The sequence below is a fragment of the Macaca thibetana genome, chromosome 13, assembly GCF_024542745.1.
Source record: "Macaca thibetana thibetana isolate TM-01 chromosome 13, ASM2454274v1, whole genome shotgun sequence".
Classification (NCBI taxonomy): Eukaryota; Metazoa; Chordata; class Mammalia; order Primates; family Cercopithecidae; genus Macaca; species Macaca thibetana.
In genome coordinates, this window is record NC_065590.1 from 4992386 (window position 1) to 5002174 (window position 9789).

The following is a 9789-nucleotide window of genomic DNA, read 5'->3' on the forward strand; positions in this document are numbered from 1 at the left end:
AGCGTTTTTCAACAGATAAAAGGGCAGGAGAGTATCTGACCAGGCAGAGCAAACTCACTCCTTTACCTAAAACAGCTGCTCTGACCACAGCTGCAACTCGCAAGTTAGAGCACACTGCAGGTGCAGAGGATAGTGCAAGGATGTGATTTAAGCATTAGATCCAGCCTCCTTGTCCTCATGTTTCACCACTGATGAGCAACACCTCTAGTTGGAACTGATTTTCTGTAATCTTGCCTTTCCTGGTCTCCATGGGTGTGAAGCACACCAAAAAAAAAACACCACAAAATGGCCTCACAGGGAAAAAGTAGAGAAATAAAGTGTCGACAAAAAGAGTCAAAGTCTGTAAAATATTTGCGGATTTATTCTGAGCCAAATATGAGTGATCAATAGCCTGTCACACAGCCCTTAGGAGATCCTGAGGACATATGCCCAAGGTGGGCGGGCTACAGCTTGGTTTCAAACATTTTAGGAAAACATATGACATCAATCAATACATGTAGTATGTACACTGATTTGGTCTGGAAAGACAGGACAACTCGAAGCAAGGTGGGGCTTTCAGGTCACAGGGGGATTCAAAGACTTTGATTGGCAATTGGTAGAAAGAGGTTATCTAAAAATCTAGAATCAATAGAAGGGAATGTCTGGGTTAAGATAAGGGGTTGTGGAGACCCCTAAATGGTTCCCCTTAAATGGGAACCAAGGTTCCCCTTACACAAAAGCAGCTTCCAGGTAGCAGGCTTCAGAGAGAAAAGATTGTAGATGTTTCTTATCAGAGTTGATTCTCTCCTGGATCAAGAAAGAGGCCTGGAAAAGAAAGGGGATTCTCTTCAGAATGTAGATTTTCCCCACAAGAGACAGCTTTGCAGGATTATTTCAAGATATGGCAAAGAAACATAATTTGGGGGTAAAATACTTCAATTTCTTTCAGGGCCTCTTATCTGTCTTGTGATGCTATACTAGAGTTAGGCTGGAATTTGATATCTCTTATCGCTACAAAAAGTCTGTTTTGTCAGTCTTAGGATCTGTTTTCGTGCTAATGCTGGTCAGCTGTGCCTGAACTCCATCAGGGAGGAGGGTATAATGAGGTATATCTGACCCCTCCTTTCCATCATGGCCTGAACTAGTTTTTCAGGTTAACTCTGGAATGCCCTTCGTCGAGAGGAAGGATCCATTCAGATGGCTGGGGACTTAGAATTTTATTTTTAGTTTTCAAAAGTCAGACAACCCACAGCCTGGGCAATCCATCCCCTGATATATGGAGGCTGACTAGTTGAAAATCGTCAAGACTGTGGTTTTAATGGAGTTTTATGATAGAAGCCAAGTGCATGGTACTATAAATTGAGCCACTTCTTAACCATATCTTAAGCCAAAATATTAGGGGTCACAAGTCCCTGAAATAATGTGCAATTTGGAAATAATATCTAGATGTAACCCCAGACTTGTCCAAAAGTGTCATTCTTCTGCTATGTCACCAAAATTCCAACAGTCAAAATTGATCTCTGATGTGGTTTGGCTGCCTCCCCACCCAAATCTCATCTTGAATTGTAATCCCATAATCCCTGCATGTCATGGGAGAGACATGGTGGAGGTACTTGAATCATGGGGGTGGTTTCCCCATGCTGTTCTTGTGATACTGAGTTTGTTCTCACGAGAGAACAAACAAAACAAACAAAAGAAGGACGTGTTTGCTTCCCCTTCCACCACGATTGTAAGTTTCCTGAGGCCTCCAGAGCCATGCAGAACTGTGAGCCAATTAAACCTTTTTCCTTTATAAGTTACCCAGTCTTGGGTATGTCCTTATAGCAGCATGAGAAGGGACTAATACAATTTCTAGTCACTGATAGAACATCAGGAAAAAGCCAAACTTGTAAATAAGGGAAAAACAGAAACCCTCTAAAAAATACTCTGACCTTGAATATTCAAGATTTTTTTCTAGCATTATGTAGGTTGATACACATGAGGGTTTTTGTCTACCTGAATTGTCTGAGGTCTGGTGCCATATACAGGATATTCCTGAGAACTTCCTTTGAAAGAGCATATGCCAGGCTGCGCTTTATCTTCCACAACAACTGTAAAAAAACATTTAACATTATTAATGGAATTTTTTTTTTTTTTTTGCCAGCATGCCATGGTGCAATCCTAGCTCACTGCAGCCCCAAATTTCTGGGCTCAAGGGATCATCCTGCTTCAGCTTCCTCAGTAGCTGGGACTACAGGTGTGTGCCACCATGCCTGGCTAATATTTTTATTTCTTGTAAAGATGAGGTCTTACTATGTTGCCCAGGCTGGTCACAAACTCGCAGCTTCAAGCTATCCTCCCATCTCAGTCTCCCAAAGTGCTTGGATTATAGGCGCAAGCCACCACGCCTGGCTGGAAATCTATTTCTTGAGTGTACTTTCTTTAACTGCATATCTAGCACAATTTACCCCAATACCCATCCGGAAAAAGAAGTACTTAGCTTTAAAAATAGAGCCACAGATGCTCATACTTGATCCAAAGAATAAACCTCGAATGTGGTCCTATGGCTTCTGATTCCCTGCTCTAGAATCCGTGGAAGCTGGGAGAGGGGACGGTCCTCAGAGTGAAAGCCTGGCCCTCTACTGGCAGCTTTGGGAAGTCTGAGAGGTCCTGGACGTGTGAGAGTTAAACTGAACTCTGAGATCTAGTTTTCCTTTCAAATGTTTCCATTTTGATAAAGCCATCAGGGCAGAGACTGCTGGCTGTCCAACAAAACTGGCCCTCTTTTCTACCTGGACTCAAGGCTGGAGTCCATTTTCCAGCCTCCCTTGTAGTCTGGAGTGGCCATGAGATCAAATGCTTGCCAGTGGAAGTAGAAATGAAAGATAGGTCCCTATTCCCGGCCTGGTGTGTAAAGCCCCTCATGTGTGTAAAGCCTTTCCATGCCCTTTGCCGCCTTCCTTCTGGCAGGGATGGTACTAATCAGAGCCCCTCTAGATGCCAAGTAGGAGAGATGGCAGGGCTACCAGGAGCCTGGGCCCCTGAGTGACTGTGTGGAGCAGAGTTCTGCTGACCTAGAACTCCTGCATTGGACTATTAGTGAGAGAAACAAAGTGTCTGCCTTGAACTATCACATGTTAAGGCTTGATGGTTGCAGCAGTTTAGCTTTCGACCCGAGTCACTGACATCACATGAATCATTTTAACTGTTTACTCTCTGTGATATTGTGAAATATATATTTGGCCTTCATCCCATTTTCTGGCATACAACTCCTAAAATCCTTGAAATCTCCTGAGTGCTATCTTTTTGTGTGTTAATGATGACTGACAGCTCAATATTAGGGATGGAGCTGGTCATTGGAAAGACCAAGGCAGGATTAGAGGGTTGGGACTTTCAGCCCTACCTCTAACCTCCAGGAAGGGGAGAGGGGCTGAAGGTTAAGCTGATCATCAATGGCTAATGGTTTAATCAATCATGCCTATGTAATGAAGCCTCCATAAAAACCCAGGAGGACAGGGTTCAGAGGGTTTCCAGAAAGTTGAACACATGAAGGTTCCTGGAGGGTGGTGCCTTGGGGAGGGCATGGAAGCCCCTTGCCCCTTCCCTTATACCTTGTACTATGCATCTCTTCATCTATATCCTTTGTAACATCCTTCATAATAAACTAGTAAACGTGTTTCCCTGAGTTCTGTGAGCCACTCTATTAAATTAATTGAACTCAAAGACAGGGTTGCAGGAACCCCAACTTGAAGCCAGTTGGTGAGAAGTTCCAGATGCTCGGACTTGCAACTGGTGTCTGAAGGTGAGGGGGCAGTTTTGGGGACTGAGCCCTCAACCTGTGGGATCTGATGCTATCTCCTGTGTTAAGAGAAAAACCAAATCCTGTAAGATATTTTAAAGAGGTTTATTCTGAGCCAATATGAAAGACCACAGTCTGGAGGAACAATGAACCCAAGAAGCCTTGAATAAGTGGTTCTGAGGCAATCGGGTTACAGTTTACTTTTATGCGTTTTAGGGAGACAGGAGTTACAGCTTTTAAGTCATTGAAATTCTGTTATCCCTTTTCCCTCTAGTCTCAGTCCCCTCAGTTTCTATACTCAGAGAAATAGGAGGAGGGGGCTGAGCACGGTGGTTCAGCCTGTAATCCCGGCACTTTGGGAGGCCGAAGTGGGTAGATCACTTGAGGTCAGGAGTTCAAGACCAGTCTGGCCAACATGGCAAAACTCCATCTCTATTAAAAATACAAAAATTAACCGGGTGTGGTGGTACACGCCTGTAGTCCCAGCTACTCAGGAGGCTGAGGCAGGAGAATTGCTTGAACCTGGCAAGCAGAGGCTGCAGTGAGCTGAGACTGCACCACTTCAGTCCACCCTGGGCGACACAGCAATACTCGTCTTAAAAAAAAATAAAAATAGGGCCGGGCGCGGTGGCTCACGCCTGTAATCCCTGCACTTTGGGAGGCCGAGGCGGGCGGATCACGAGGTCAGTAGATCGAGACCATCCTGGCTAACACGGTGAAACCCCGTCTCTACTAAAATACAAAAAATTAGCCGGGCGCGGTGGCGGGCGCCTGTAGTCCCAGCTACTCCGGAGGCTGAGGCAGGAGAATGGCGGGAACCCGGGAGGCGGAGCTTGCAGTGAGCCGAGATGGTGCCACTGCACTCCAGCCTGGGCGACAGAGTGAAGACTCCGCCTCAAAAAAAAAAAAAAAAAAATAGGAGGGAGGAAAGGGCAGTCAGACTCCACGGAAGGGCTGGAACACAGGTGTTTTCCAGTGTGGTAGATTCCTGTCAGGGGTGGTGGTTCCCACCGTGGGAAGCTGTCAAACCTCAGGTTTTCCTCCTACTCCCGCCCCCGCCCCCGCCCCCGCCCCCGCCCCCGCCCCCACTGAGCCGGCTGGCGTGTGAAATAGGAACCTCTTCGGCTTCACTTCCAGCTTCTGCGGAGTTAACAGTAATGCAAGCTAAGGGGGTTGCCAAGGTGACCTGGTGGTCTGTGGCGAACAGAGAGTGGAATCAAAGCCTCCTGTTCCCAAGGTGTCCTTGTCACCACACACGCAGCTCTTTTACTCCATAAAAGAGAGGAGGGCATGCTGCCACATGCTCAGGGCACAGAGAAGGACAAGAACAGCCTTATTCTGACACCTCCCATGTCAAGCTGAGACATTCCTGACCCCTAGAGCTTCTTCTCTCAGGGGAGGACAATTAGCATGGCTCACCTAGGAGGAGAGGCACACACAGAACTGCCCAGGGAAAGAGCTGAAGAGAAACAGAGGAAGCAAACATTTCATATGGCTATGACCTACCCATTGCAAAATGCCTCCAACCTCATGAACAGCACTCTCCTTCTTTGAGCTCACGGGCGTTTTTTTCTGTTTAATAATAGCAAGAAGATTTTATGACGTGAAACTGCCCATAAGCCATTTTTCCCAGATCCGGTGGTGACGTTAAACAACTGTGGGTCTGTGACAAATAACCAGAGAGAAATAGGTCAACAGGCAAAACCCACTGAGCATAAACTGTACTTTTGTGGAAAAGAAAAACAGTCAACTTTAAGTACTATGTTTCTAAACTAGTGTTTGTGTTAGCAAATTAATTAATTGTAGAAATATTATTCAGAATTTAGAAATCACTTCTAGTTTGGGCTCGTCCTGTAGTTCCAGCACTTTGGGGAGGCCAAGGAAGGAGGATTGTTTGAGATTAGGAGTTCGAGACCAGCCTGGACAACATAGTGAGACCCCATCTCTGAAAAAAAAAAGTTAGCTGGGCATGGTGGCGCATACCTGTGGTCCCAGCTACTCAGGGAGACCAAGGCAGAAGGATGGCTTGAACCCAGGTATTCAAGGGTGCAATACTGTGATTGCATCACTGCACTCCAGCCTGGGAGACAAAGCACGACCTCATCAAAAAAAGAAAGAAAGGAAAGAAAGAAAGAGAAGAAGGAAAGAAAGAGAAGAAGGAAAGAAAGAAAAGAAGGAAAGAAAGAAAAGAAGGAAAGAAAGAAAGGACTTATGGTTTTTCTTTTGGTTTCTTTTTCTTTGAGACAAGGTCTTGCTCTGTCACCCAGGTTGGAGTGCTGTGGCTCACTGCAGCCTCCACCTCCTGGGCTCAAGCAATTCTTCCTCAGCCTCCTGAATAGCTGAGACTGTAGGTGCCTGCCACTGCACCAGGCTAATTTCTTAAACTTTTTGGTAGAGACGGGTCTCACCATGTTGCCCAGGCTGGTCTCCAGAGATCCTCCCAGCTCAGCCTTCCAAAGTGCTGGGGTTACAGACATGAGACACCGTGCCCAGCCTCTAGTTTTCCCAAATGAATCAACTTACATGCATGTTTTGGGTGGTCAGTGCAAAGCTCAGGTGGGGATCAGGAAACAGGAGCTCCAGCTCAGCTTAAGCATCAATTCCGACTACAAGAGGCTCGCAGCCCCTCAGTCGCGTTGCTCACTTATCTGTGTATCTAGGGCCCTTTGCAGTTCTGCAGCTTGTAGTTCTCCCCAAGTGGGGCCGAGGGCCTCCTGAGAGGAGACGCTGTACCCCAGCCCAGCCAGGGCTGGATGAGAAGGATGCCCTCACACAGGATGATGTTGTTCAGTGTCTCAAAGCAACTCTCAAAGCCTAAACAGTGAGACTGGTTCAATTCTTGAGGAAAAAAAATAATAATGCTGCTGCTAAGCCCTGGTCTTCTGCACTCTGATTTTATTTATTTATTTATTGAGATGGAGTCTTGCTCTGTCACCAGGCTGGAATGCAGTGGTATGATCTTGGCTCACTGCAACCTCCAACTCCCTGGTTAAAGCAATCCTCCTGCCTCAGTCTCCCAAGTAGCTGGGATTACAGGCACTCGCCACAACGCCCAGCTAATTTTTGTATTTTTTTAGTAGAGACGGGGTTTCACCATGTTGGCTAGGATGGTCTCGATCTCTCGACCTCCTGATCCGCCCGCCTCGTCCTCCCAAAGTGCTGGGATTACAGGCATGAGCCGCCGCACCCAGCCTTCTGATTTAATTTGAATGCAGTTCTTGATGGTTTTTTCCCCCAGCTCTTGACCTTTAAGTATCTCAGTGGTGACCCGAGCTCTCCTCTCCTCCTGAATCTCTCTTAAAAGTCTTCAGTGTTGAATTTCATGGTCACTCTAAGGTTAAGTATGGAATTGTCTTACTGCCTTTCTTTGCCTAGGGCTTCATCATTTCAGAGGAAAACTACACTTCCCTGCTTCTGCCACCCCAAAGCAGACAAAAAGACGTTTGCAGAATCATCAACTTTTAATGATTCTGCTGAAATTGGGCTCCTCGGAGGGCCGCTAATGGAGAACGTGTGTCTGCTTTGAGAGTCACAACCATCCCCCAGGTGGCTCAGGTTCCTACCTGGCCCCTTTATCAAATCTGACCATCGGAGACCACAGTGAGATGGATTTCAGCTGAGGCCCTTCGGTGCAGGAAGCAATCAGAATGAGTTGGTTGAAGGTTTCAGGTGTGCTGAGCTCCAGGCTCTGGGAGAGAGGCAGGTTCAGAGCAGCCAGCCACACTGGGCCCAGAGCCTGTATGAGTTCCAGGGCTCTCAAAAATGGTTGAGGCTGGGCGCAGTGGCTCATGTCTGTAATCCCAGCGCTCTGCGAAGCTGAGGCAGGAGGAAGGCTTGAGCCCAGGAGTTCAAGACCAGCCTGGGCAATGTAGTGAGACCCCCCCCCATCTCTACAAATAAGCCAGGCATGGTGGCATGTACCTATGGTCTCAGCTTCTTGGGTGGCTGAGGAGGGAGGATTGCTTGAACCCAGGAAATTGAGGCTGCAGTGAGCATGGTCATGCCACTGCATTTCAGCCTAGGTGACAGAGTGAGATCCTATTAAAAAAAAAAAAAAAAAGAAACCATGTTTGAATCCTGGAAATAAAATTTTTTGACCCCCAAATATGAAGAGAAAAATGGCAAAGTCAAATTAATATTCATTTATAAAACCAAATAGTAACAGCTCTAACTTCTTAAAAATAGTGAAATGGCTGGGTTTGGTGGCTCACGCCTGTAATCCCAGCACTCTGGGAGGCCAGTGTGGGTGGATCACTTGAGGTCAGGAGTTCGAGACCAGCCTGACCAATATGGTGAAATCCCGTCTCTACTAAAAACACAAAAAATTAGCCAGGCATGGTGGCACACGTCATCTCAGCTACTTGGGAGGCTGAGACAGGACAACTGCTTGAACCTGGGAGGCGTAGGTTGCAGTGGGCGGAGATCGTGCCACTACATTCCAGCCTGGGTGATAGAGTGAGACTCTGTCTCAAAAATAATAATAATAAATAGTGAAATGTACTTAATGTGGAATATCAGCTGCTTGAATGTCCCTGGTGTGATGTGGTGGAAGGACTCCTGGCCTGGGAAGAAGAAGGACACCCAGACCCCTGGAGGTGTCCAGGGCTGTTTCAGCCCCTGTGGAGGGCCCACCAGGCTGGTGAAGCCCCTAAACACTGAACTGATGTCTTCCCCTTGGGTGTCGGCCTGCCCTTGTACAAACCTGTTGTGCTTTCTACAAGTGTGCACCCCTGGTATCCTAGTCTCTGTCCTGAGTCCAGCTTTCAGTCTTGGATTCTTAGCATAAATTCCCCCTTTTTGCTTAACCCAGCTTGATTTGGTTATTTACTTACAAACTAAACTCGTAATTAAGGCAAGAATCCAAGCTTCTTGGCCAGCCCCATCCTCTTCCCACAGCTGGGCAATCTGGTTAGTTGGTTAAAGAAAGCAATGAAAATATTCAAAGCATTCAAATCAATTTCCATAGTAGACTGGTTTGGGGTTTCCACTTGGCTAGGCACTTTTGCTGAAATTATCCAAATTATCTGTTGCCTATTATATAAGCTTGTTTTTATGGTGTTTATTGTTTAGCATCTGCATTTTTCTGCTACAATGTAAGTTCCACGTGGGGTAGGAATCTTTATTTTCCTCACTGTTTTATCAAGTGCCTAGTAGATGCTCAATATATATGTTGTGAAAAAATGATAAGCAGTTTCACTAGAAACATCCAGGCCCAATATTAACCCTAATATCAGAAAGAACTCTGTTACCTGTAGTCTCAGCTACTCAGAAGGCTGAGGCAGGAGGATGGCTTGAGCTCAGGAGTTGGAGGCCAGCCTGTACAACATAGCCAGACGGACCCTGTCCGTGAAAAAAGAAAAGAAAAGACAGAATGCTGTTAGTTCACTATCAACTAAACTTTTTGCATCATTTTCAAAAAGATGGATGAGCAAAAGCTAGATTTAGCCTGGGGGATGCAGTGGCTCACGCCTGTGATCCCAGAACTTTGGGAGGCCGAGGCAGGTGGGTCACCTGAGGTCAGGAGTTCAAGACCAGCCTGACCAACATGGTGAAATGCCATCTCTACTAAAAATACAAAAATTAGCCAGGCGTGGTGGTGCGCGCCTATAGTCCCAGGTACTCAGGAGGCTGAGGCAGGAGAATTGCTTGAACCCAGGAGGTAGAGGTTGGCAGTGAGCCGAGATCACGCCATTGCACTCCAGCCCAGGCGACAGAGTGAGTCTCTGTCAAAAAAAAAAAAACAAAAAACAAAAAACACTAGGTTTAGAAGGAGCTTCCTAGCTCATTTGATCCAGTTCCTTTATTTTATAGATGAAGAAAGACAGGTGGAAGGAAAGGGATGACTTGTCCAAAGTCTCCCAATCTGATATGGTCTGGCTGTGTCCCCATCCAAACCTCATCTTAAATTCCCACATGTTGTGAAAGGGACCTGGTGGGAGGTAATTGAATCATGGGGGCAAGTCCTTTCTGATAGTGGGGACAAGATGGGGATGAGATAGATGGGGGCAAGCTATTCTCCTGACAGTGAATAA

At 46.5% G+C, this 9789-nt stretch overlaps 1 long non-coding RNA gene across 1 annotated transcript; it reads right to left on the reverse strand.

Annotated features, from left to right (window-relative positions):
• Positions 1-1450: 1450 nt before the first annotated feature.
• On the reverse strand, positions 1451-9097 carry LOC126934359 (uncharacterized). Its single transcript, XR_007718926.1, has 3 exons — positions 9007-9097; positions 5264-5420; positions 1451-2069 (listed from the first exon to the last, which is right to left on the reverse strand). It is a non-coding gene; the product is annotated as an uncharacterized LOC126934359 (long non-coding RNA).
• Positions 9098-9789: the final 692 nt, after the last annotated feature.